This window comes from Cynocephalus volans, chromosome 15, assembly GCF_027409185.1.
Source record: "Cynocephalus volans isolate mCynVol1 chromosome 15, mCynVol1.pri, whole genome shotgun sequence".
In the NCBI taxonomy this organism is placed as follows: Eukaryota; Metazoa; Chordata; class Mammalia; order Dermoptera; family Cynocephalidae; genus Cynocephalus; species Cynocephalus volans.
Window position 1 is genome coordinate 74,612,885 of NC_084474.1, and position 25,384 is coordinate 74,638,268.

Here is a 25,384-nt window from a genome sequence, read left to right on the forward strand (position 1 = left end):
TTTATTGAGTGCCTGCACTTATTGGTCTCCACACTGGGGACATGTCAGTGTGACCACCAAATCACCTGAACTAAGGATGTCTGGTTTTCTTGTTATTCAGCTGATTGGCTTATCAGTAATATCATATCAATACTTCCAAACTGTGAGCTGATACTAATTTATCTTACTTCACAATCCATGGAGGATTTTAATAATATACTCACATCCCTGCTGCTGGCAGGAAGTAGATTGAAATATCCAGCCACATGCTTTCTCCTACTGCTCAGTGTTAATCAATTGAGAATATTTTAGAATAAAAGATGACTAAACTTTGCACTTTTCAGATAAATGGGCAGTAAATATAGGGTGAGTTTGCCTTCCTTCCCAAAGTTCTTAATTCTGCATACCAGAACAGAAACGAGGATTCTCAAAAAGCAGTAATGAGATCTCAACTTGCTTTTCAAATTATTCTATCAATACCTATTATTCTAGGGATTTAAAACACTCATGTCCTCACTCATAAGTGGGAGCTAAAAAATAAACAAAGAAAAGAAAAAAAAGAAAGAAGGAAAGAAGCAACATCAGTTAACAGAAATTCACTGAACTTTCAAAAGGAGAGAAAAGAGCTGAGGCCACCAGCAAGGGAGAAGGGGAGGTAGGATTAGTGAGAAATTGATAAAGGGCCACAAAACATGATTACATTGTATAATGTTGAATATACTAATTATGCTGATTTGAGCATCACATATTGCACACAGGTATTGATATTCAATGCTGTACCCCACAGATATGTACAACCAATTATGTTTCAATTAAAAATAAATAAATAAAAAAATTTTAAAAATATGCAAATACTTCATTTGCAATATTTTCTTTTGAAGACTTGGACTTGTTTTTTAAAGAAATGATGGCTTAAGAAGCAGCCACTCCCTAGGCATCTCTGTCACACGCACGCACACATACACACACACAGATGATGCCAGCAAAAAGGAAAACAAAGAAAGAATAATTTTCTTTGTTGGGTTGCCAGCATGCCCATAGGAGAAAGCAGACTTGCAAACAGAGGTACTGGCTAGTGATGTGGAGGCTCATTTCTTCCAGGGTTTGACAGCACTTATCATTATTATTAATATTAAAGTCAACTTTCAAAGTGTAACATACAGACAGAGAAGTGCACAGATTGTAGGTGCAAAGCTCAAATGTATTTTTTTTTTTTTTTGGTGGTTAGCAGGTACAAAGATGAAACCCTGGACCTTGATGTTAACAGCACCACACTCCAACCAACTGATTTAACAGGCCAGCCTTCAAATGCATTTTTGTTTTTGCAAAGGGAATATATTATGTAACCACCACTCAGACAAAAAAAAAATAGAATATTACAAGCATCCCAGAAGTCCCCTTGGTACTCCCTTTCCAGTTACTATCCTATAAAATAACAGCTATTAGAATTTCTATCAAAATGAATTACTCTTATCTTGGGCAAAACGGATGAGTTTTTGTTTGTTTTCATTTGCTGCTGCTGTTGTTGCCTGAAGTGGAGGGAGAATCTTGGACAATTTCTGAGGCAAAGTTTAAATACCAGGTCCTATACTTCTTAGCAGAGGTTCTTAAAGTGTGGCCAGAGACCAGCAACATCAGCATCACCTGGGAACTTACTAGAAATGCAAACTCTTAGTTCCCATCCCAGACCTACTTAATTAGAGATTCTGGGGGTGGGGCCCAGCAATCACCCTCCAGGTAAGTCTGATGTAATTCAAGTTTGAGAAGGGTTCCTGTAAAGGTTCACAAGGAAAAGCACCGAACCTGGGAGTTTGCCAGGCGTCCCGATGGCTGAGGCGGACATGAGTGGTGAATGGTACTCCCCACAAACAGTCCTCAAAGAAAGAACACAGAAGACACAGAGCAGAGATGCCTGCAACTTTTTATAGTCAAAAAAGCAGTGATGTTCTCAGATGTTCTCAACCCAAAGTATTCTTCAGAAAACTTTAAATAGGTTTCTTTTTTAAAATTAAAAAAAAGAAAATAAAAATAAAAATAATCAGTTAAACACAGACGCTTGGACCCCACCCCAGACATATTGAGGAAAAATCTCCATGAGTTGAAGTTTGGATATATGCTTTAGATGTTCCACAAATTATATAGAGTAAGGACCACAACTGCCTTTTTGAGCCCAAGCTTGAGCTGCCTAGAGAGCTGCACCTATCAGAGGTTGTCACCAGAAGGGCAGTACAACAGAGGGCTCTTGGAGTGTGTTAGTTATCCACTGCCAAGTAACAAATTCTCCCAGAATTAAGTGGCTTAAGACTTCAAACATTTATTATCTCATAGTTTCTGTGGGCTATAAGTTTGGGAGTGGTTTAGCTGGGTGGCTCTGGCTCAGCTCTTGTGAGCTTGTAGTCACGATGTCAATGGGGGCTGCAGAAATCTGAAGGCTTGACTGGGGTCAAGGCTTGACTCTCATGGCTGTTTGCGGGAGGCATCGGTTCCTGCCACATGGGCCTCTCCAGAGGCTGCTTGAGTGTCCTCATGACATGGCAGCTGGTTTACCCCAGAGAAAAAGAAGGAACTGCTTTGCCTTTTATGACCTGCTCTCCAAAGTCACATACCATGACTTCTGATTTCTTCTTTTTGTGAGAAGTGAGTCACTAGGTCCAATGCACACTCAAGAGGAAGAGAACTGGGCTCCACTAGGATACAAGGAAGAATATCAGGGAATTTGTAGATATACCTTATGCAAGAAAATAATCTAAGTGATTCATTTTCAGAAATGACTTATCTGAGGGTATTTTAACTGATTCAGACCAAGCCCAAAAGTTGTTTGACTGGTCTAGCCCATTCTCAGAGGGTCTCTGAACATACAGAGCTCTCCTTGTGATGGTAATTAGTTACTAGTCCCTATTGTTTTCTTTGTTCCCTGGTATTTCTTCTTTCACAGGGCTTTTGCAGGTCTTTTTTTGTGGGCTTGTCCTGAGCCCTCAGACAAAGAAATTTCTTACAGGGGGGTAATAAATTGGGGTAATCTTAGGCATTGTCTGGGAAGATTGTGTATCCTGTAGTACTTTCAGCCAATGAGGAACTGGGGGGAGGGACTTGTGCACTAGGGAATAAATTGCTTGCTACAGCCCTTTTCTGTGTACCCGCCCTTCAGACATCTGAACCTTATAAGGTCATAATTAAATTCTCACTTTGCTGTACCCTGTGTCTCCATGTCCATCCTTTGGCATTGGATGGGTGAGGGCATTTCTCACATCTCTTTTGTTTGTTTTGTTTTGTTTTGGACCTGTAAGGGGATCCCAACCCCTGGCACAGTGTGGTCTGCCATCCCTATATGAGATCTGAACCCGTGGCCTCAGCGCTACCAGTGCCGCACTCTCCCGAGTGAGCCACAGGGCCAGTCCCATTTCTCACATCTTAAAACCACCATGGAGAGGCTTTGGATGAAGCAAGGCTTTGAAAAGAGCCTGTTTCCAAATGTAGAGGGAGAGTTTCTAGGTCTGTGAACCAGCAACCTGTGAAGAGTTCACAGGTTAGGTGAAGACCATTCTTTCTGACTAAGCTGCAGAACCAGATTCTAAGATGAGATACACAGCGGACTTTAGATAGGGGTCAGTGACAATAGGAGAGATGAGATAGAGCCTCTCATGGGCCAAATATGGGGGCAGCGTAAAAATGCCCAAAATGATGGTGGCTAAAGGACTGTTGACTAATCTGGTAAGGGTTTGAAACAGAAAAACTGTCAATTATTTGTGCAATGAATAAATAGAAGAATTCAGCAATTTATATTTACCTCTTCTCCCTTACTCCAACAAAACCCAAGGGGTTTAGAAAGAAGGCTATGAACTTCCTCTTTTAATATCAATGAGATATACTATCTGAAGCAAACAATAAGTACCTGGTAGTCCTGAAGTCTGCCAAACTACTTCTGGATGACAACTCAGGATTCTGGACAAGGTCATGGGGTGATTTTATATATACATATGTGTGTGTGTGTGTGTGTGTGTATACACACACAAAATAAATATAATATTTAAAAATGTTTTATATATATATAACCTCAAATATATACACTACTGTATTAGTCTGTTTTGTGTTGCTATAACAGAATTTCCTGATACTGGGTAATTTATAAAGAACAGAGGTTTATTTGGCTTATGATTCTGGGACAGCTGTATCTGGCACTGGCCGCAGGCTGCTTCTACTCATGGTAGAAAGTGGCAGGCAGCCAGCAGTGGGTACAAGCAGATCACAAGGTGAGAGGTAGCAAGCAAGAGAGAGAGAGGAGGTGCCACGGTCTTTTTAAACAACCAGCTTTCACAGGAACAGAGTGAGAACTCACTCATTACTCCCCCCATATAGGGAGAGCATTAATCCATTCATGAGGAATCCGCCCCCATGACTCAATCAGTTTCCAACACTGCCACACTGGGGATCAAATTTCCACGAGTTTTGGATGGGACAACACATCCAAACTCCATCAACTATGCTTTGACCTAATTTGTTACTTGATCTCATTTTACCAAAATGTGATCCAGTGTAATGCATGTTCCAGAATATGAAGAGGTAAGAGAGATAAATTCCATTCCTGGACTGGCTGTGCAGTGGTTCTTTCAGCAGCCCGTGTTCTCATCAATTTAAAGCACATACACCAGAGGGCCAGTCTGTGGCTCACTTGGGAGAGTGAGGTGCCGACACCACCAAGTCAAGGTGGTAAGATCCCCTTACCAGTCATCATTTTTTAAAAAAAATAAAGCACATACACCAGAATGCATGTGGATTTTGGGTTCAGAATGGCTCTAAGACTTGGCTGGAAGGCATTAGGCAAGTTATTTAACCTCCCTCAGCTTCAATTTTCTTGTCTGTAGAATATCTCAATACTCCTATAGTTGCCTCTCAAGATTACTGGAAATATTAAATGAAATAACATATGCATGAGATGTCATAATGCCAAGTTCATCTTGATCAATATTTCTAGTTTACCATGAATAGTCTGCCCAAATTTGTGTGCAATAAAACTGTAATGATCCAATGAGGCAGGAAGAGTCCTCCAGGGCGGGCTGTGGTTCATCTCCTTTCCAGAGTACTTGGACTTAGAGAAAAATTCAAGCCCTAGGAAAAACTAAAAATGTATACAAAGACTATTTCTACCATCTTGGAATGGGAAAAAGAATAGTTTGGGGGAAAGATGCATGATCTTTTGCAAGATACTGAAGATTTGGGGCAAGCCTGATAATACGTCAGCCCTTACCCCATTTACCTCTTTGTTCTACCTAAAAGAGCTCCATGAAGCTCATGTTCAGGAGCATGAGTTAATGCCAGTTGTGGCCATAACTAGAGCTACAGTTGTCTGTTGAAGTCACTTTGCTTTCTCAGAGACTGAGCTAACTATGACTGTGGGTGAAAAGAGATGGAAAATGGTTTTATCTTTCTGCAATTTGTTGCCGGTAACCTACCCCAAAAGAACCATTTAGTATTACACATCGTGGAGTCAAATATTTAGTTTACACATTCTTTTCAAAAGGCAGTTTCAACCCCAATGATCACATAATCAATTAGTAAACGTATGGAAAGAAGTAAAGATGCAGAAATGCGGTAGGAAGAGGGAAGGGAAGAGGAGGGAGAGGAAGAAAAGGAAAATGAGAAAAACTCAAGAGTGAAAATGAGTGGTGTGTAAAAATGCCACTGTGCCTGGGTGGCTGAAGTCACTAGAGTCAGAGAGCCAAGAATGTAAGATACAATGGAGTGAAAGAGCACAGGGCAGAACAGTGAGAACAGTATGGCACTGATGTAAAAATGATCTACATAATGCTCGTAAGCATAGAGACTATTCCTGGAGAGGTCTGGAGGTGTGTTCAATTAGCAGGTAAGCTGGACAGGAGGACAAGACTAGAAGGGAGATTTCTGCTGCATAGTTTTGTATCGTATGAGATTGGCTCCATATGCATGCCTGGTGTATTCGATCTATTTGACAGAAGAGGAGGAGGAGGAGAGGAAGGGCAGCAGTACTGGCCCATTGCTTAAAACAATCATGTCTCAAATCCAAGCTGTCATGCAAAAACTAAGCTTCCTAATGGACATCCGTTGTTCTGTCGGCCCAGTTTCCATCCTCCCCTCTTCTGACATCAGGCTTCATCCTCATTCTCATTCTGCATGATCTGGGGACTGGATGGTTTGAGGGTTCTAGATATGAACCAATCTGGGCCAAGGAGATCCAGGCCTAGGACTTCTGCTGGAGTAAGTGTTGAGGAGATGCTTTTTTCTTGTCACACAGACTGAGGGGTAAGATATGACCATGGACCTGCCGATGGCCATCTTGCCATCAAGAGAAGAGGGTGTGCTGCAAATGAAGCCAACACAGAGGAAGGCAGAGCAAGAGCTGAGGCTTGGATCCAGTTGTACCTGATGCACACATAACCTCGGACTTTTCTTCTTTTTCTCCCTTTTGCTTTAGCCAGTTGGAGTTGGGCTACTGTCAAGTACAACTAAAAGTCCTGACTTGTACACTAATCACAAACAGGTCACTTAATTTTTATGCACCTTGAGTTTCTTCCTTCCTTATAAAATGGGGATGGTGGTCATGATGACAAAAGTGGTGATGATGATGAAGATAATGAAAGTGACAATAATAACCTTCACAGGGCTACCAGAACATCAAATGAGGCAATAATTTTGAAAGTGCTTTGGGACCTGTAAACCAGACTTTAGTAGTTGTCACTTATGCTATTAGCATTTCAAGACTCTGTCGGCTCAGTTACTGGGAAAATGAACTACATTAGTGAACACCGTGCTTTCATATTATCCATACCTATGGACACATATAAACAAGCTAGTTCTCTCTTAGCCGTCAGTAAAGAGATAAGGCATGCATACGGGAACAGAAAATCTCAGTAAATCTCTTGGGTTACAAGGTGGAGTTAGAAACATGCAGCAATTTTCTTTTACAATATTCTGTGACAACCAATTTACGTGTATTCCAAAAAACTTAAAAGTGTCCAGCATGTGTTGGGTGCTATAGAGGCGAGTGGAGTACATGCTCCCTGTCCCCAAGAAGCTCACCATGTGTAGTGGGTTGAATAAGTGTCCCCCAAAGTTCATGTCCACAGAGATCCTCAGATTGTGATTATTTGGAACTAGGATCTCAGCAGATGTAATTAGGTAAGGACTGAGATGAGATCTTTATCTCATTATCTCATTAATCCACTCACTGGATTAAGGTGGCTCCTAAATCCAATGAAAGTTTCATTATAAGAGACAGAAAAGACACACAGAGACACAGAACAGAAGGCCGTGTGGAGATGGAGGCAGAGACTGGAGTAATGCCGCCACGTGACAAGGAATACCAAGGATTGCAGGGAACCACCAGAGGCTCAGACAGAGGCATGGGATAACTTCTCCCTCAAAATCTCTAGAAGGAATCAATTCTGCCAATCCCTTGAGCACTCAGACTTCTGGCCTCCAAAACTGGGAGAGAATGCATTTGTTGTTTTAAGCTACCCAGTTTGTGGCACTTTGTTATGGCGGCCCTAGACAACGATGACATCACATAGCTATCTTCCTGCATAGAGATGACACAGGACTTCACTCATGTTTAAAATATACAGACCCTTAAAGAAACTTGTCAGGTGCAGATCACATAGAACTGTGGCAATCATGTTGCCTTTTAACACATTTTGGATTTAAAAAGTCTTCTCCTTAGCAAAAAAATCTGACTCCCACCAACACTCAACTCTATAGGCCAGAAAGAAAAAATGGGACTATTCCAAAAGGAAGGACATAGGCATCCACGCCGAAAATGAAAATGTCCTCAACTTCCTTCTTGAGGTAAAGAAAATCTAGACAACTTCTTTGCTAGCTGATGAGTCCTACACTTCTGGAACTGGGGAAGAGGAGGGAGGGAGAGAAAGAGCAATAAAATGAGGAGGGCTGATTGGAGCTATTTTCAGCAGGCCAGTCTTTTATAACTCCTATTTTGTTCCCCAGTTGAACTGACCACTGCTTGATGAATTGTGTTTATCTGTAGTTCAGCGATAAAGTTCTCTTTTAATTCCCTGCTGAATAGAAATATTTAGGGCAATGCCACAGCTGTGTTTGTTCTCACACTCCACCACAGTTATGTAAATACCGCCTATGGAACTATTTCTGATAAAGGCCCATACCAACCCCACGGAATTATACACTCACTCTAGATGTCTGCCAAGTCGAGCAGTTTCGATCCGGCTTGGCACAGCATATGAATGATATCACAGCTTCTCAGAGATCATTTGGCAAACCTCACAATAAAAGAGTAATTTTCTTCCCCTCTTGCTCTCTCAAAGGCTTCCACAGAGCCAAAGAATATTTCCCAGCATTCTCTGCTTCCCCTGTTTATAAACATGAGGCCGACACACAAAACGTGAAGCCTCTTAACACAAAATTCATAAGTAAGACAAACCCTGCAACCTGGCCACAAAGGTTTCAAGTCACCTTTACCCTCTAATGAGAAGCTGCAGAACACACAGATGAGTCCGGAGGATGGAGCCTGCTGGCTGGCAGCACCCCTGGGAATCCAGGGGAATTCAAACCACGCCACCATTATGGCTGCTTCCAGTTTCCACAAATCTGTGATTCCCACGGTGGATAAAAAATACATCCCAACAGACAAATATATAGCACACTGTTAGCAGTGGTTATCTCTAGACAGTGGAATTTTGAGGTATTTTTATTTCTACCTTTCTGCTTTTCTAAATTTGCCAGTTTTTTTAATGTAATCAGAAAACTGGGAAAAGTTTTTTTTCTAAATGAATGTTTGTAAGCCTTTTGCAGTAATGTCATTAGTGAAACAATTCACCAAGAAAAAATATTCTTACATGAAAAAGATAACATTAAAGAAAAAATCAGATTATTTTAAAAATCCTAAAGTGGATTGTAACTAAAAGACTTGAAAGAGATAAAAAGACTGATAGTAAAAACATTCATCATAAAGATGAGTACTTGTCCTATGGGGATGCAAACTCCACCACCAAATTTATTCATTTCCTCATTTTATCTTCACAACTATACTACGAGGTGAATTGTATCAATGTGTCTTCTACCTCAAAGATGAGAAGGTGGTCCCTCGGAGGGGTTAGTTTGTCCAGACTTTTCTCATCAGTAAGAGGCCAAGCTGGAACTGGAAAAGCCCGTGTCCATCGTTATGCACTGTTTCGTACGATGCTTATGCAATGTGCCATGTTGCTTAAAAGAGTAGGGAACAGTTTTCATGGTGGTTGCTGCTCAGAATCTTTTGAACACCCTTCCTGTGTATTTGGAAAGTTTTCCAAATTATGAGCTGAGCTTCCCCAAGGTAGAAGCAAGAATTCCAGTTTCCAGCTTTCCTTGCTGCTCGGGCACAGAGCCACTCACACAAAATAGAGATTCTGAAGGAGGAAATGTGGGCAAGCAGATGTACATGGAATCCGTCTTTTGGCAGGTATGGCAGGGAGGAATCAGCTCTTAGTGGCAGTGGGGGCAGGGCTTGGCCACTCTCAAGTGCCATCGGTGTAAGCTGAGGCTTTGTGCGAGCTGAGAGAGGGTTAAGCGAGGGGGCAGCAGTGGAATTCTCCCTAAAGCAGACCTCACAGTGTGGTTGGGTGTTGAGCTCCTAAGCCTGATTCTCTGAAATCCTTGGGAAAAAGATAAGCACCCTAACATCCTTAACCAGAGTTGATTCTATTGCCTGAAACTGCAGTCCCCAGCTAAGAACGTAGATTTAGGAAGCAGGTTGCCATGATGGGAGTTAATGAGATCCTCTAAGGAATGCGTCAAGTGTGAGCAGTTAATGGAAAAGAAGCCAGAAAAGGTTTTCTACTGCTTTTAAAAATCCCATTTCAAAAACAGGTCATGCATGATACACTGTTCTAAGCTCTGAGGGAAACTGACAATATCTCTCATGTTTCCTAGGTTTCAGTTTTTCAGTAACACATAAATTTACAAAATAGGTGAAGAATTTCAGCCCTTTGACCTTTCCTAGGGGAATGATATTGTTATTAAAGTTTTAGAAGAGGAGTCAACTAATGTCAAAAGTAGATAAAACATTTTGTTTTTCCACTGCAAATTTCATCTGTACCTCACAAAATATTCTGTGGTTTGACCTTGCTCAATTGATTTAAAAAAAAAAAAAAAAGCCATCTAAATATACAAGGTGCTATGCAAGGCAAATAAACGTACATTTTTCCTCTAGAATCCTAGTACCATACACTGATAAACAATCTATCCCATAGCTCAATTCACAGCACAGCATATGGACTCTGAGGGCCTTTTTCTCCTTGTTTTGAATTAGATTATCTTAGGCAAGAATTGTCAAATTTAGCAAATAAAAATGTAGGATGCCCACTTAAATTTGAATTTCAGATAAACAAGAAATAATTTTTTAGTGTAAGTATATCCCATGCAATATTTAGTGATAGAGATGGCGTAAAGTAACAGGATTAAAAAAATGTACAGAAAAAACTGACAGGCTTTATATGGATTATGAAGGGTGGGGAAGAGGGAGGTGTCAAGACATTGCCTAGGTTTCTAGCCCATGCAACTGAAGGAACCACAGTGCCATTCACTAAAATGATCCAGATTTAGAGAGAGACATTCTGAGTTTGGTTAGATATTCCCATTTTTATTTAGATGTCCTTATAACCTCAAACCTGTAGTGTATACAGATAGCAGCTACTCCCCAGGAGTCTGCTTATTCTATAGTTATTTTGTTTGAATAGCATTAACATCCTCCCAACAACCCAGGTCGAATGGACCAATCATCGTTGGTGCATCCTGTCCTCTTCTACAGAATCCAGCCTCCAAGTTTTGTCAGGGTAACCGTGGTGGGATCTCCCTTTCAGAAGAGCCGGCCAGCCTGTAAGTTACCAAGTTTTCTCAGTGGAACTGGGGCAATCACTTATCTAGGGTGGGATATAAGTATTATTTTCTAGGCCAACTTTGATTAAATGGTAGTGGTTGCCTGAAATGATGTCTGAGGTCTCATTCTAGGTTCACATGGGAAAAGTGTCGTAATCATTTATTGATCCTTGCCATGGGCATGGGAGTGGGGATTGGCAGCATTCATGCTGCATATTTAACATTTCTAGAAAGCACTTGCACATATAGCTCTCTAGAAGTATGCCACTTCCTCTTCTCCTGATTGCTCTCATCCTGGCTTTTGGTCATGTGACATAATCTCTCTTTCAAGGCTTATCTTTTATGGTTTATCTTCCCCATTATACTGTAAATTTCTTGAGAGCATGATATATACCAGAACTATCTTTATGTCATCCCCACTGCCCAACCCATGGAGGGGGTACTGCATAAGTGTTTGCTAGGCTAAGTGAATGGACAGTTGTGTCTACCCTTAAAAGCTTGGCTATCCTTTCCAGTCAAAGTTTTATAATAGCCTCTCTTTACATTTTTGTTTCTCCCTTCCTGGAAGTTAACCCTTTCAATCTTGAATAATGGAATTTAACTCCGTATTGTTGGAGTGAGCAGGACTAAAGCCATGTTGGAAACTAAAACCGCATGGGCTCTAAAAGCTTTTAAAAGGACACAGTTTTTTTTTTTTTTTTATTGTTGTTCCTTTGTTCTGTTTTGTTTTGCCAGCATTTCTCTGAGTTCCCTCTTTTCCCATGGTTATTTGATATTTTGAATCTTATTTATGAGACAAGATGACATTATCTACATGAATGTAAGTTGTTTTCCAGCCAGCCTGGAGCTGCAGACTTGCACATACTATCCAAGGGAAACCAAGGAAGACATCAGTCAATAAAGCTATGCTGATTTCCACCCCTCCAGCAGGACCCTGAGATAACAGCAAGGACAGGGGCAGAAACCAGATGGAGTCTTGTTGAGACTGCACCTGGCCCCTTGCATGTCCCTCTCCCTCTTGCTTTTCACTTCCTACGTTCCATTCCCTCAGCTCCTGTTTAACTGCCCCCCCCAAAAAAAACCCCTAAAGTGGGGAGACAATTCTAGTCTGTCTGCTCAGACATGATAATAAACTTCTTGCCTCACACTAACATTTGGGACTGACGAGTCTTTTGCTTCTGAGCAGAGAGCAGCAAGACCTGGACACCAGTAACAATAGCACAAAGTACTTCAGTTCTAAAATTACTTGCCTGGTATATCCAATAAAGCCGAACATGTTTTGATGTTCCACGAGGAGACTAGTTTCCACAGATAATGTGCAGCAGTGGCCAATTCATAATGTTTATTTAATATTACATTATCAGACAATTCATTATATACATGATTTTCTTGGGCTAAAATAACCAGTTTGTGATCTTGTGAACCTTACCCAGATTAGATGTAGAAGCAGGCAGCCTTGCAAATGTACAAAGCAGAGTAAAAAGCTGACACAGAATGAAAGCAACTAGGATTATTAATCCAAAGTGCTGAAATCTGGGTGGTAGCAACAGCAGTGGATACCATATAATTTATTTATGTCGGAGTTTCATGTATAATAAGATTTATGTGTCTGACTCATTTACAGAATTGTAAGAAAAAAATGCCTTTTCATTCATTAATGTATCAATTATTTTCTGAGTGCCTACTATCTACCAGATATGGCATTAGGCAGGTGGGATAAGGAGAAAAAACAGATATCGTTCCTATAATCACCGAGATTACGCTATAGCAATCTTGAACAAACACATACTTTCTTAAATTTTTGAGTAACATGAGAAATTCCTAACATGAGAGAATAATTTATACATATTTTAGGAACAGATAATTTTTTATTAAACTCTCAATAAACTACTTAAGTGATTACCATGCAAAGTTGGCAGCTGCTTACACATTATAACAGCACTTCACCATCGCCAAAATATCACTCATCCATTCAGTTTTATTTATTTATTTATTTATTTATGTCTTTTTCGTGACCAGTTTTAATCTCTACTAAGTCTTCGTGAGGAGGGAGAAGAGAGGAGGAGAGGATATGGACAAAAGCATTGTATCTCTCGGGCCCTTGTAAACAAAGATGTGTTACCTGTGGAAGGCAGCAAGTTAAGACTTTAGTATCCATGAATCCTTCAACAAGGATTTCTAGGAGCTGCATCCAGCAGAAATGGGATAAGAAGGATTTGAAGAGGGTCTATCACATGAAAGGACTAGAGTAGTCTGGGAATTTAAGTTCAGGAAAGGAGAAAGACTGTGGGCAATTTTAGTTAGCATGGGAGAACTAGATATACAGGAAAAGCAAAAACCAAAGCCATCCTAGTTAAATGCGTGAATGAACGAATGAATGACCAAAGACTGAATTAACCATCTAAGAGGAATTTAGAGGTCATTTAAGCCAATTTTTCATTTCACAAGTGAAAAATCTAACTTCTAGAGAAGAGAGCTGATTTACCCAAGATTACTCTTGCAGGTAGAAGTATTACTGAGCCTAGAATCCACATTCCTTAACAATCAAGTTTATCCAAGTTCAGAGAAAAGGGAAGGAGTGGAAAACTTAAGTGTTCAGAGGCAAATGTAACCTTCTTTACAATTTTCCAGAAGGCTGGTCCTGAATTTGGGACTATTAGCTTTTTCTGTATTAGAAATACTCATTGTAGTACTTTGTAGATATTTCACTATCAAGGTCTTTATGGAAATGACAGCTTCATAATTATTTTCTCTGTGGAAGACTTTGCTCAAAGACACTTTCACCTCTTTTGTAGATAGCAATAATCATTTTCATTACCTGAAAGATTTAAACAAGCATAAACAAATAAATCAGCCACCCACAAAATTGCTATTTTTAAAAAAATATATATCTGAACTATCTAGACAAGTTTTAAATTGTCATGCAATTCTGCACTGGTTGCAAGAGAGGGCAAAAATCAGAATAATGCAAATATTCATCCCAAGTTTTAAAAGGTCACACGACATGGAATTCAATCTTCTTCATTCTTATAGTAAATGCCAAGCTGCCAGACAACTTGGAAAGAGAGTCAGGCTGAGAAGCAGCAAAGCTGTGGGGTTAGATTTGTTTCATTTAGTTTTGACTTCATTAGTTTTTTTTTTTTTTAAATTTAAGAAAATATACATTAAAATAGTAGAGCAGGAAAATTGCTACAAATGAAGGAAATTAACTTGAAGCTTTCTGCTTCTTGACTTGGAGGTGTATGGAGGTGGGTGGGGGAAGGAAGGCCTTGGAGAGGGAGAGGAGGATGCTGTGTGTGTCACTAGGAAGGCTTTTGAGTCTTTGGGGTGGGCAGATGCCTGCCTCTGCCTCACAGCATTCCAAACATTTGCTCCTTCCAGATGTGTGTCATGTGACTGAACTTTATATTCAGCGTCTCACCCTTGGGCGATCTGTGTGAGGGCTGCTTATTGGTTAGCATGAATTGCATTTACTGAGACATAAATATATCCCTCCAAAAAAAGAAACTGAAAGAAGCTAGATTTGGGGATATAGTAAATACAGATAATCTTAATCATGTGTGAATCACTCATTCAAAAATATTTATTGAATGCCTGCTCTCTGCTAGGCAGTCTGCTAGAGGCTGGGAATATGGAGTCAGACAACATGGCCATGGCCCTTCAAGGAGCTTTTTGTCCACAAGGACTGAAGTGGGGGTATAGGTGTGGGAGCACAGTGGCAGACAGAGAACCCAGAAGAAGCCATATCCCATAGTGGTTAGGCTGTTGTGAACAGGGCCAGTCTGCCTTGGACCATGTACTGGGTATGAGCTAAGCAACCTTGAACAAAGAACTCAACCTCTCTGCATTTCAGTTTCCTCATTTACAGATAGGAGGGGGCTGAGTTATAAAAAGTACAATGATTGGGAAGACGTGAAGTTGGCTAACGCAAAAAGGAGGAGTAGGGGCCGAGCAGAGAGCACCCCAAGAAGAGAGGCAACCTGCGCAAGAGACCGTAGTGTAAAACTGCACTGCACGTGACAGAACCTGCGAGTGGTTCCTGAATGGCTTAGGGGTGTGGGGGAAGGTGAGCAAGGAAGTGGAAGGACAAACAGAGGAGAGAGCCTGAAGGGAACCCACTGACAGAATTATTTAAGCAGAGTGACATGATCAAGCTTGTACCTTAGTGAGATCACACCAGGTGCTACAGACTGGAGGGGAGAGAGACTGGAGGCATGGAGACCAGCTAGAATATCTCTGCAGTTATGGGGGTGACAGCAGGGCAAAGGTAAAGGACAGAACACCTGAGACACGAAAGGTTAGATCACAGCAGGGTAAAGAGAGCATTCCATGGTGACCATTTGATTCCTGAATGAATACTTCTATCTTTGGGAAATCGTGTCCTCCAAATAGTGAGTTCAAAAAATACCTATCCATGGATACAAGGGAGTGCTAGGCATGGAAAGACGGGATACAAAAATAAGTTAGATGTATCCCAAACCTTAAATAACCTAATGAGGAGGATGATACCAAAATAGCTATACTACGTGGCAGAGCAGGCGTGCTGTTAAAGAAGCATAGATTATCCAAGGAGAGAAAGGCATGCTGTGCACGGGATCAGGAAATGCTTCAGGAAGATGAAGCCATTTGAGATGGGCTTACGGAATGAGAGGATTCTGACAGGTGGAGAATGCAGAGAGAGCATTCCAGTCTGGTGGGACACGATGGCCAAGGACAGAGAGACGGGAAAGCTGAGAGTGTTCTGGAATAGCAAATGGTTCCTTTTATCTGGAAAATGATTTCTATAACTGCATTTATTTTTTATGACTTTTTGGAGGTAGAACTGATATACAATCAATTGTACATATAAATGTACAGTATGTTTGGACATATGTATAAACCATGACTCTTCCATCCCCCATTTCTTTTACTATAGTGTGCATTTTCAAGAATTTTAATAAATAGAATCATACAGTATATATTCCTCTTGTCTGGATTCTTTCACACGGCCTAATCATTCTCAGATTTTGATGGCTGGGGAGTAATCCCGTTGTATGGATACACCACTGTCTGTTTATTCACCTTTTGATGAACACGTGGGTTGTTTCTAGTTTTGTGTTATTAAAAATAAAGCTGCTATGAAGATTTGTGTTTTTGTATGGACACATTTCATTTATCTTGGGTATGAGATGGGAGTGGAATTGCTGGTTCATATGGTAGGTGTGTCTAGCAGTTTAAAGAATTGCCAAACTGTATCAAAGTGATTGTGTCCTTTTTCATTTTCACATGGAGTGAATGAAGGTTCGAGTTCTTCCACATCCTTGACAACACTCGATATGATCAATGTTTTAAATTTTTGCTAGATTAATATGTGTGTAGTGATTTTTTTGTGGTTTTAATGTGCATGTCTGTAATGACTAATGATGTAGAACATCTTCTCATGTGCTTATTTGCTATGCATCTATCTTCTATGGTGAAGTGTCTATAAATTTTTGCTCTTAAAAAATTGCATTGATTGCCTTTTTATTATTGAGTTTAGAGCATTATGTATATATTCTCAGTACAAGTCATTTATTAGATAAATGCTTTGCAAATATTTTCTCCCAATCTGTGGCTTGTGTTTTCATTCTCTTGAGAATAAGTTTCTAATTTTAACGAAATCCAATTTATCAATTTTTTCTTTGGGAATTGTGCTTTTGGTGCCATATCGAGAACCTTTGCTGAACCCAATTTTGTAAAAGTTTTCTTTGTTCTCTCCTAGAAACTTTTTAGTCCTAGATTTTACACTTAGGTTGATGATGCATTTGAACTAATTTTTTGTATATGGTATGAGATATGGATTGAAGTTTTTTTTTTTTTTTTTTTTTTTTGCATTTGGATATTCAATTTTACAGCACCATTTGTTTAAAAGACAATTCTTTCTTGATTGAGCTGCCTTTGCACTTCTGTTGAAAATCAGTTCATGCATGTACAAGTCTATTTCTGGGCTCTCTATTAGTTCCATTGATTTATTCATCTATTTTGACATCAAAATATCCCACTGTTTTGATTACTGTAACTTTATAAAAAGTCTGCAGTGAGGTGGTATTAGTCCTCCAGTTTTGTCATCTTGAAAGCTGTTTGGCCATTCCAGGTCCTTTGTATTTCTACATGAATTTTAGAATCAGTTTGTCTATTTTTATTAAAAACCTACTGAAATTTTGATTGGTATGGCAGTAGATCTACAGAACAATTAGGGGAGAGTTACCATTTTAATGATATAGTCATTCCTTTCTGTAGATCCATATTTTTATTTGATATCATTTTTTTTTTCTTCCTGAAGTCTTCCTTAAGCATTTCTTATAGTGCAGGTTTGCAGTTCTTTGAGCATCTGTACATCCGAATAAGTCTTTATTTGACCTTAATTTTTGAAAGATATTTTCACTGGGTATAGAATCCTAACTTGACAGCCTGAAAGATACTGCTCAAATATCTCCCCATGTGCATTGCTTCTAAGGAGAAACCATACTCTTTGTTCCTTTGTGTTAATGTATCTTTTTTCTTTGGTGGTTTTTCAGATTTTCTTTTCATCACTGGTGTTAAGCATTGTGATTACAGTGTGCCTTGGTGTCATTTGTTCATATTTCTTGTATATAGAGTTTATTAAACTTCTGTGGATCTGCGGGTTTGTAAATGTGATAAAAACTATATCATATTTGGACAATTTTCAGCCATTATTTCTTCCAATGTCCCCTGACCCCTTTGTGGACTCTAACTAGAGGTATACAAGGCTGCTTGAAATTGTAGCACAGCTCACTGGTCCTCTGTTCCTTGTTTCTTTTTTTTTTTTTTTTAAGATGACCAGTAAGGAGATCTTAACCCTTGACTTGGTGTTGTCAGCACCACGCTCACCCAATGAGCTAACTGGCCATCCCTATATGGGATCCGAACCTGTGGCCTTGGTGTTATCAGCACCGCACTCTCCCGAGTGAGCCACGGGCTGGCCATTTTTTTTAAAAAATTATCTTTTCTCTCTGTGTTTCATTGTGGATAGTTTATATTACTAGATCTTATCTGCTATTAATCCCACCCAGTGTGTTTTTCATTCACCTGTAGTTTTCATCTCCAAAAGTTTGATTGAGATCTTTTATAAAATAACTTCATGTGTTTACTTAACTTTTTGAACATATGGAATACAGTTATATTAACTGTTTTAATGTCCATGTTGGATAATTCTAACATTCGTGTCAGATCTGGGTCAGTTTCAATTGACTGGCTTTCCTCTACAACATAGGTCACATTTTCCTACTTCTTTGCATGCCTAGTAATTTTAGATACTGTGAATTTTACCTTATTGAGTGCTGAATATTTTTATATCCCTAAAAATAATCTTCGGTGTTTTTTCTGGGACACAGTTAAGTTACTTGGAAAGCATTTGACCTTTTCAGGTGTTGCTTTTAAGGTTTATTAAGCAGGACCAGAGTGGTATTCCATCTGGAGTTAATTCTGCCTCTCTGCTGAGGTGAGGCCAGGCTATATACTCTATGCAATGTCCCACGAATCATGACATTTTCTAGTCCTGCTGGCAGGATAGGCATCATTCCTGGCCTTGCGTGAGTTCTGAGCACCATTACTTCTCATCCTCTGGGACAGATTTTTCCTCAGCTTTGTGTAGTTTCTTTATTTACATGTGCTCATCAGTACTGAACCTCTTCGAATCTCCAGAATTCCGTGTGTGGCTCTCTCCTGTCTGGTATCTTCCTTGTGAAACTAGCTGTTTTGGTCTTCTGAGACTCTCAGCTCTGTCTTCCCACTTCAGGAAGTCTCTTGGTCTTTTCTGGGGTTCCCTCTCCCTGTGCCATGGCCTGAAAACTCTCTTGAGACAGTAAGCTGGGGCAAATTTAAGGATGACTTTGTTTCCCATCTCTCAGGAATCATTGATGGCCAAGATTTTGAGCACTGCTGTATCACATAGTTTGCCTGTTTTTTGCTTGTTTCAGGTAGGAGAATATATCTAGTTTTTGTTACTCCACCTTGGTCAGAGTGGAAGACTTACAACTTGCCTTTTAAGATAAGTCTTTAAGATACAGCCTTTTCAGCATGACAGCTTTTTAATGAAATCATTATGGTGTATGTTATCTTTTATGTACTAAGAGACATAATTAGATTGTATTTACTTCAGGTTAGTTTAAAGGTATTTACTGAGCAGCTACTATGTACCCGACACAGTGTCTTTAAAGAGGAATCAATCCCAAAGGGTCTCTGCTTTCTGGCACTGGTTTACAAATACAGATAATTGGAAGGAACCAATCATAGGGCTTGTATATTAACCATGCTTTTAATACTCCCTCCTTTCTTCTGGTGCCTGCCAACACCATCACTAATTTTGCATCAAGGACAGCTGAAGGAAATAAGAAACTCAAATCACATGATTTTACTAATTGTAAGCAGTCCTAGTAAAAGAAGTTGAATCTCTAGGAGGAAATACTTTATGCTGATGAGCTGTCGATTTCTCTGTTTCATGCTATTGCTCTGCTCCCATAACCATAATGGAACATTGGCTCTTCTTCAGATAGGAGAAAATGAAGTTCAAATGGCTCCACCCTGGAACCTGAGGGGTTGAATCAAGCTGGGACAAGGGTTTAAGACTCATGACTTTGGGGGGATGGGTTACGTAATGCATCTCCCCAGTGGTTCCACCTTTGAGAGGAGCATTCATAAAAAGTTGTTTGAGGCAATGAGTTGACCTTTCATGAGTTGGAGCAGCTGACATGCTGCCTGAATCTGAGCGAGGATGGGTGCTGTTCCAAATGAGAAATCAGTTATCCTATCTGCACTGAAGGAGCTTTTTCTGATCATTTGTTAAATCCTTATTTCCAAGGCACTGAGTGAATTTAATTAATTTCACCATCACCATCTCGTCCTTAGTAAATTCCTCACACATGTGGATTCACTAGGAAATTGAATTTCATTTCTAGAAAACAACAAAAAAGGACATTCCACTAAAGAATGAGAGATTAGTTTGGTGAAAGCCCAGTGACCTGTTCGAAATGAAAATGCCTGTCAAACTATAATGGGATGAATCATTAAAATCAGATTCTGATTCTGCAGGACTGGAGTGGGATCTGAGATTCAGCATTTCTTACAATCCCCCAGGTGATATGATGCTGCTAGTGGCCCTGCAGCACACTCTGAGTAGCAAGGAGCTAGACAGCATGACATGATTCACTGTCTCATTTTGCCACTAAGTCACTGTTGTAACCTGAAGACCCTTCTCAACTGGACTTCAGTTTACTCTAGTATAAAATGTTCTCTAAGGTTTCTTCCAGCTCTAAAAACATATTATGTTCTAGAAGGTATAGATCTAGCTTCACTATAAGTCATGAATTCACCCATTCTATTGGCAGACCTTTTATTGGGCACCTAGTATGTGTCAGGCACTGAATAAGGTACTCAATAATTAGACATGAGCTAGACCAAACCCCTGCAACAAGAAATCAGTTCAGAGAGAGAAGCAGGCAATAATAATGTGACACCATGTGTACTGTGAAGCTGCCTAAGCAATGGTTGTTAGAATACACAGAGGCCTGAGAATCTAATTCTGCTAACAGAGGGCCTGGGTGGGGGGCAGGTGTCATCATTTTGTATCTCAGACTTTAGTGTGCATCAGAACCACCTGGAGGCTTGTTAAACCACAGATTGCTGGGTCCTATCCCAAGACCTCTGAGAATTTTCATTCTAACAAATTTCTAGTGATGCTGATGTTGCTGGCTGTTAACTGTCAGGCATTGTGCTTCAGGACACAAAAATGAATTGTGAGGAAAATGGAGACAGACTGGTCAGGCTCCCTCACCTCATATCGAGCTGAGCATGACTCAGCCTGTCTGATGTAAATATGTTAACTGCGTGCATGCACCGAGGTATTCCTTGGCCATCTGATTCACACCCATGTGTTCCTTGGTTATCTGACTCTGGTATAAAAGACAATGGCTCTGATCCACTGGAGATTGAGGTTGCATCCGAATAAAGCACGGCAACCTTGCCATCAGCTCGCAGGATTTATTTCCAATTACCTAACTCACAACCTGCATATAAGGGGTCCATGACCCAGTCTGCACAGAATGGGTTTGAAGGGTCTGTGATCCAGCCTGACATGAATGAAATGTGGGGTTATGCTTTGGGATGGATGACTGGAGGGAGTTTGCTGGAGGAAAGAGGCTTTTTCTCCCTCACCCCAAGCAATGCGGTTAAGGTAACTTTGGAAGGGGTTTAAAGACAGAGTATAATGTGCCACATGGGCTTTGGAGTCAGAAAGGGCTGGGCCCAAACCCAGTTCTGCCACTTACCGCCTTGGTGTTAGTACAGCAAGTGCTGGAAAAATGATAGCCAGAGTTTCTCAGAATAACAATGAAATGATTCTGTCTTGAGAGAGGTAGGCAGAAAAGACTGCCCAGACTAGGTCATAGCTATACGAGGACTGAAGGATGACTGGGGGCTTGTGATGCAGATCTGTTAGTGGGTGGTGGGTAGGGAAGTGAGTGGATGGTTCCAGGTGGAAGATGTCACCAAAATGTCAAATAGCATATTGCTGTATTCACTAAATACTTTCTAGTATGTGTGCATATATCATAGCTTTGTAAATAAGATCAAATAAAAAATTTCCTGGGGGAAGCTATTTCTTTAAAGGAATCCTATAAATGAGTTCTTTTTGAAGACAAAAGGAAGCCACGTTTTGATGGAAAGTGCACAGTGGACATGAAGCTCTGGGTTTGAAACTTAGATCTGCCTCCAAGAAACTCTGCAACATTTGGAGTTCATGTACATAGTATTCTTTCCATTTCTAGCAACTGTACATTGTAGGTACCACTATTATTATGACCATTCTACAGATTACAAAACTGAAGCCCAAAGGGGTTAGATAAAATGCCCAAAGTTATTAGTAAAAGCAAAGTCATTGTTGGATCTCAGGTCTACTGAATCAAGTTCTGTAATTTGAGATTTTTGCTTTTGTTTGATTATTTCAAAAGACCATTTCCCATATTTACCCAATGATTAGACTTGCCTAGAAAACTTATTAAAACTGTAGATTCCCGGCTTCTTCTTTGGAAATTCCAATTCCATGTGTTTAGAGTGGGGCCAGGACTCATATTGGGGGGGGATGGGGGGGTTGGCTGTCCTCCACTCCCCCACACGAGTCTTTGGGGAAATTTGGGAAGCACGATTATTTATGGTAATGAGTTGAACAGTGCCCCCACCGCCAAATTTTGTCCACCCAGAACCTCAGAATGTGACCTTATTTGGAAACAGGATCTTTAAAGATATAATTAATTAAAATGAGATCATAATGGATTAAGCGGGCTCTAAATCCAATGATTGGTGTCCTTATAAGAAGAGAGGACACACAAAAATACACACATACAGAGACGGCCAGTGAAGGCAAAGGAAGAGACTGGAACGGCTGTAAGCCAAGGAACACCAAGGATTTCTGAGAGCCACAAAAATTGGAAAAGGCAAGAAAAGATTCTTCCTGAGAGCCTTCAGAGGGCACATGGCCCTGCCAACACCTTGATTTTGAGCATTTAGGCTCCAGAACTGTAAGAGAATAAATTTCTGTTCTTTTAAGACACTCAATTTGCAGTAATTTGTTATGGCAGCCCTAGGAAAATAATACACCTGCCATCTAGAAATTTCAGGGAAATAATTATTGTCCTAAATTGACATTTTAACATAAAAAACTGGTAACAATGGTTGTCTCTGGGGAGGAGAACCAGGTGGCTTGGACATAGAAGTTAAAGATAGACTTATTTTTCACTGCATGTCCTTCGTACCTTTTGCATATTAAACCACACATATGTATTACCTATTGAAAAATAAGTTAATAAATCATTAAATATTTTAATGTTATATCCTAGAACAACATGTAGGTTATTTGGGACCAGAGCAATCAATCAGAAATACATTGTATTTTTGCATTCCACCAAAGAAATAAACAAATCATATTAAAACCATTAAACATTAAGGTCTCCTTTAGAAGAGTAACTTTCAGGGTCATCTTGGAGGTCAGGATGATTTAAGCTGCTGATGAGAAAGTCCTGTACAATAAGAATAGAGGCTCTGCAGCATGACATAGAGCTCTTGTAAGACACCAGAGGTCAGAATCCTCTACTCCTTAGGATAAGACTGGGGAACCCATATTATCACTATTTTATATTCAGAAATACACTCAAACAGGTGAAGTGACTTGTTTGACATAACACAGAGAGTGAAGTATCAGAGCCACTCATTCCATTCAGTGTAACTGTGTGCTAGGCAGTAGAGACATAGAGAAGAATCAGGAGCCTTCCTGGGCCTGTCCTGGGACTGCTTGCCTTCAAATCTATCCCTTGAACTTCCCCTGACTTTGCTCAATATCACAGCGGGGGATGATTCCTGAGGCTTCTGTGTCACCTGACTTCTGCCAATAGGAGTCACTGGGAGACTGGAGGGCAGGAGGAAGGGAAAACCATGGTACTTCCGCTCCCCCACTTGACTTCTTAGCATGGCATCTCTAGCAGCAGTGACACCTTCTTTATGACTCCACCTTGCTGGATAGGCCCACTGTGGTTTCAGCTTGTGCAGAGTGGCATTGTACTATGGATGCTGGTAAACCCCCCACCCCCACCCCCAACACTGTCCCTTTAGCCTAAGAAGAGAGGTAGGGACTTCCTGCTATTGCTAACCTCTGGGTGGCCTCATCATTCCACTGGCTTTTTAGCTCTTCCTTCACCAGTGTAACCAATTCTCTGCATTCAATTTCCTCTGTTTAAAATGCCCACAGCAGTCTGATTTTGGACCCTAACTTAAATGCCTCTGCACACTGACTTTGACTCCCTGTGGTTTTAAGCCATCATCTCTGCTTGGGCTTGGTAGGGCAGTGCAGGGACAGCTGGACAACCTGGAGCAGCACAAACTCTGTCAGACTCCCAAAACTGCCTGGAGTTGGGACCCTCCAGCTCAGTTATGACTGGTTGGCCCCACGGACTCCTGGAAAGAGAGGGACACTGTTCCCCCCAAGGCCAACCCCCATGCCAACCTCTCCTCCCCATCAGCTCCTCTGGCTCTTCAGGACAAGCAATTCTAAGCCAAAGGGCTGCTACTGAAGTTTAAAACACCAAACACATGGAAACAGGGAGGCTGCTAATGATGATCTTAAAGCTATCCAACTCTCACAAAGAGGTCAACAGAGGTCACAGTCTGGTTCCCTTAAAAAAATAAACATGCTGCACTGTGGTCATGATTGGGGGATATTTTTCCTCATAAATGGTGCCTCAAAGCTTTTGCAACCTATTGTACCAACTGAGGCAATCATTGCAAAGAAGTTTTTCTATCTGGGGACCAGAACTGCCTTGGATAACTTCCAAGGCACCACAAAGATCAAAGCTGAAGGAATTCTAAACATCTGTTAAGCCCTGCCCATGGTAGCATGCAGACTGCAGAAATGCTGAATGGGAAAGGTGAGAAGCTGATCTCTATCTCCTGGGTCTTCCTTGTGTCCTTTTTCCTTCATCCACTCTTCAGTCCACTCATCCACGCATATATACATCCCGTGCATACTTGTTCAATGCCTGCTCTAGCCAGTCCCTGCCCTGGGCACCGGGGAATGAAATGATGGGCAGTTAACTGTAAGCAAGGCTGCTATACTCATGGAGCTGGAGAAGGACAACTGTTGATTAAGTAAAAACACAAACATAAAACCACCATGTGATAACAGCTACCAAGCATGCTACACAAAGATGCAAGTTGGGGAAGGTTATACCACCCCGCTGCTGAACAGCATCAGGTTGTGGGTTTCCTGTGGGCCCTGGTGACGGGGGTGATGAGGCCAGAGCATCTTGAATGAGGTATGTTTCTTTCTCACATTCTTACAGCTTCACAGTTCATGAAGTACCCTAACATACATTATCTTGTTTGTCACACCAATGCTGCAAAGACAAGATTAAAAAAGAATAAAAATAAATTTGAGAATTATTTTAGTGGAAGCTAATTCAGATGAAAATATGGGAGAAATGGTAAAGGGGTGGGGGCAAATGAGACAGCCAAGAGTTTTCAAGTCCCTGTTCTTCATTTTCCAAAATGTGGTGGTCTTGTCTTCAAAGGCAAGTAGTTACAAGCTAGCAAGGCCGAAGAAATGCCATGAACACACACACAAATTCTAGCATTGTAGTTGCGTCAGAATTTGGTGACACCTAGTTTTGCTAAGGCAAACAGAGGCAAGGGTTTCTTTTCCTTCAGATTCCAAAGGAAAGAGGTTCAGCCACAAATATTAATAGTCTCTAAAAGCAACAGTTATAATTGCAATAACAAAGAATGATTTTCACATGTTCTGTGTGTGAAAAGGCCCAGTGGTCCTTCATCTGGTACCTTTGGGTCATGCTCATTCACTTGGATGGCTTCAAATAAAAAGGAAGTAGTATGGTAGTTTTTAGGCCTCATACAAAAAACTACTTCATATAAAGAAGAGAGAGAACGAATTTCATTTACAAAAGACTCCTAGCTTCATGAGAATTGCTGGTGTCTCTCAGTAAATATTAATCAGTTTGATTGAACT

At 40.5% G+C, this 25,384-nt stretch overlaps 1 protein-coding gene across 1 annotated transcript in view; it reads right to left on the reverse strand.

Annotated features, from left to right (window-relative positions):
• SNTB1 (syntrophin beta 1) overlaps window positions 1–25,384 on the reverse strand; it is a 253,711-nt gene that overhangs the window by 102,881 nt on the left and 125,446 nt on the right. The window lies entirely within an intron of this gene.